We start from the raw sequence: 4,050 nt of genomic DNA, 5'->3' as shown, positions 1-4,050 counted from the left end.
CCTTTTTTCACAAATAATTTTATCCAGTCACTTTTGACAAAGAAATGAGAACTTTCCTTTTTCCCTCTAGATATATCATAAAAAGATATTGTTCATTTAGATAGACTACCACTATTATTTCTAGAGAAGCTCTAAGCACAAAAAGATAGCACAAGATAGTCCACTATATTGCATAATGAATCTAGGAAATCTATATGGAACATAAAGCATGCTTCTAACATTTATTACTTTAATGCAGTATCTCTAAGGTGCATTATGCACTGATAAAGATGTCAACAAGTACCATTAAATTATACAGAAAAGGAATATTCAGTGTTCTCTGCAACTTCAAATATTTTATATCTCAAATGCACAGACAACTAAAGTCTTTTGCCAACGCATAGACAAAATGGCATATACAACAGTACAAGAACAAGTTTTGAACTTAACATACTGACTTTACCTCTAAAGCATTAATCATATAAGGAATTGCAGCTTCTTTCATTATTTTTTCTGCTTGTGATAAGAAAGGTATCCCATTAGTTTACCATTCATAGAAAAATCCATAAGTTTTACAAAGGATATAGACAGCTAAAAATTTAAAAGAAAAATAAAACAAAACTAATACATTGAACACTTCTCATTCTTCTATACGGTATTAGACAAATTATTAACTACACCTCACTCCCAAACTAACTGGAGTTGGTCTATACAAATCATGTATATGCATTCTTTTTTGGACCCATTTAATGTCACTATATAGAATGTCAATATGGAAGCTGTATTATTGTTTATTTTGTAATGTCTGACATGCTACTCATGTTTATGAGAGATTACCCGTAGAGATGGGACAGAGTCCGGACAAGAGTTCAAATCGGATATCCTACTCATAATTCATTCTCCATGTATGAATCTTAAATATTTGTGCTCTACTCTACAGGTCAGGCAGGCCAAATTCAACTTTCTCATCGAATCGTCTAGGACGTAAATAAAGCTGGATCAAGTGCATCAGGTCTGTAAAACAATATGATGGAGCTATAACTTGATCAAGATGATAACAAGCTGGTAGTAGCATTTTATGCTACCAAACATAAATATATTACTAACAAATAGCTCCAAATTTTAATAACCAAAACATCAAATAACATAAGCAACTAAAAAACAAAAAGTAAATGTGCATACTGATGGAAAAATAACTGTAACATATAGGCAAACTAACCTATTGGTTTCCATGAGAACTTAAATATTCCCTCAAGCATCAAAACCATCTAGCTAGTTCATAATTTCAAGCATGGTCCATTGAACTTCATTATCTCCCCTAACTCCATCATTAAATCTTGCCCTTGAATGACATCTACTTCATTGAAAAACACAATGCAACGTTTCTTGGAGTGTGCCATCTATCATATTAAATGAATAAATGCTAAAGTTAAACCTAAATGGGTTCAATAATAACTGTGTAATATTCGATAGTGTGATTTTAGTTTAATAGAAAGGATGTGAGGTAGCGTAACTCACGAGTTTGAACCCTGTAACACACATGAAGTCTGATATTTAAGTGGGAACATAGTATGTCAACACTCTTAGTGGGACAGTTGGAGTTGTCAATTAGTGCCTCTAATCAGGAATATTCCACGAACCTTTCTATCCCCCTCACTAATATATTTCTGAACAAACTCACTACTAATAATGTAAATAAAGCATGCATCTATACGACTTGCAACTGCTCTGGCAAGTAATGATTTCCCAGTATCAGGAGGACCATAGTAGGGAACACCCTTAGGGAGATCAATTCCAAGTTTGACAAATTAAGCAAGAAAAGGATCTCAACCTAATTTGTCAACCAACAAAAAGGGAAAAAAATCTATAACACAATAGAAGAATAAGCACAAAAAATCTATAACACAATAGAAGAATAAGCACTCATCAACAACTCTCGCATCTTCTCAATTTTCTCCTTACATCCTCCTGCATCATTATATGTTACATCAAGTTTTTCCTTGATAGTAAATTGACCATAGCTGAGATCCATTCTTATATGTAACTGTAACCTAATAGCATTACCTCATCCACCAATGGCTGCATTAACTTGTCCATTGAATCAACATAATCGTGGGTTACCTTGTATACAAAGAAAAATATATCAACCCACTTAGAGAAGTGGAGCTGAGATAAAATAGATATAGCATTAAAAAGATATTCAATGGCCCAATGTGGCTAGTGAATAGAAATTTCTCTATTCTCTCCCTCAAGTTGATGGAATTTTTTTTACCGATGCACTTCCTGCTGACTGCATAATGCTAGAAAACTTTCATAATATTATTGTTTAAGGTCTCCTTTCATTGTGAAAAGGGGGTTTTGAACATCAATTGGACCCTTAAACCATAGTCATCTGTCTAATCTCATTTGCACTAACCAATCACATTAATAGCTGGAAGCTACAAAAGTTTGTTAAGAATCTAATCTTGCTAATGTTTTGAATTTTAAACTCATCCCGAAACCTGATTTTTGTGTATATTAGTGGGTCTTGAATTTGAGGAAAGACACTTTTAGCCTTTTCATTATACATAGTAGTCTAGCTAGTTCGATTCCATTTCCAAACATTTTTTACTCTTTATATCAGAGACGTTACAATTATGATACCTGGCTAAATGACAGGTCGTCCTGGCAGAAATAAATTCTTCTGACATAGAAATTCAAAAGTTCCACCGATCTAATTGAGTTTTAGCTTCATACATAACTCTCTGAGCCTTCTTCCTCCTATAAATGAATTGGGCAGTGTTGAATGGTCAAAATAAGGATTATTTAGAAGAATGAAGAGGGAGAGAAGTATTGGGAGGAATAACCAGCATAACAGGGTCTTGTCTATAAATCCTTATAATGATAGTCTATCCAAGAAAGTTTGTGTACCAAAAACTATAATATCTGATCCAATATGGACAAAGAGCAACTATGAAATTAGATGTAGGACCAAAATAAAACTAAAGAAAGAACTAAGTGCTTCATATGGACCAATCAAATGCGAACATGGATATCTTTATGATGTGGTTCAGAATCCTTGTGTTTTATAAATACTTAGCAGAATGACTATATAAGGACTGGGTTAATTGATTCTTTGTCTGTCTTATGTCTTCCATGTTTAGAGGCCTAAAAGTAATTACTCTTCCTTCTGTGGATTCTTCTATTTCATCTGAATGACCTTCTGGTTTCTTCCCTTTTTTTATCTCACTTCTTCTTTATTTTAGGCTTTAATCTAATATAATCCATCGAACAATCCTATTTTATATTGAAAAGAGAATAAAATTAATCCCATCTCAAATAATTCCTCAAGTTTCAATAGAAATAGTAAAATGCAAAAAAAAACCTTGGATTTAACATTTGCCTCTATTTTGAGAGAGTCCCTACAACCACTCTTTCCATCCTGGAATACACTTAATCCATCGAACAAACTACACCAATAGTAGCATAGTAAGTTCATAAAACATAAGTATGCAAAAGAAAAAGTAAGCTAATGAAAAATAAAAGCTTGGCATCTACCCATTAGATGATATGAAGAGCTTTCCATTTCGATATTTTGGATTCCTATTGTTTATTAAATGATATGACATAGCAAAGATAATAATTTTATATGTAATTACTCAGCACCATTGTGTCAGGGTGACAAATTGATCCTAGATCATTATATTTGAGGTCATTTGCTACAAGCACCTCAAAAATATGATTCTTGTTATCTTGAAAGCGGATTATCTTCATATCCTCTTCCAGTTGTGTTTTCCATTTGATGAAAGTTTTTATAGTTTTCCTTCTTTCTACAAAAAAAGTAAGATACCAGAGAGTGAAGTAAGAGACTGGACATGATTATCAAATGTTATTATCATATAATTAATATGGTACCAGGATATCCTCTCTTAGGAGAGCGCTCCGCTCCACTTTTGCTTTTTGATCTAATTATCTAGTAATAAAGTTGGATGAAGTGTATCAGGTCTGGAAAAATAATAAGATGGAGCTATATCTTGAGAAACACGATACCAAGCTAGTAGCAGCATTTTACGCTACCAAACATGAATATAT

At 32.9% G+C, this 4,050-nt stretch overlaps 1 pseudogene; it reads right to left on the bottom strand.

Moving 5' to 3' along the window:
* Positions 1–802: 802 nt before the first annotated feature.
* Positions 803–2,011, bottom strand: LOC107841426 (annotated as a pseudogene).
* Between the last annotated feature and the right edge of the window lie 2,039 nt (positions 2,012–4,050).

This window comes from Capsicum annuum, chromosome 9, assembly GCF_002878395.1.
Source record: "Capsicum annuum cultivar UCD-10X-F1 chromosome 9, UCD10Xv1.1, whole genome shotgun sequence".
Taxonomy (NCBI): Eukaryota; Viridiplantae; Streptophyta; class Magnoliopsida; order Solanales; family Solanaceae; genus Capsicum; species Capsicum annuum.
Note: the sequence above shows the minus strand (reverse complement) of the source record. Positions and strands in the feature narration are given on the sequence as shown.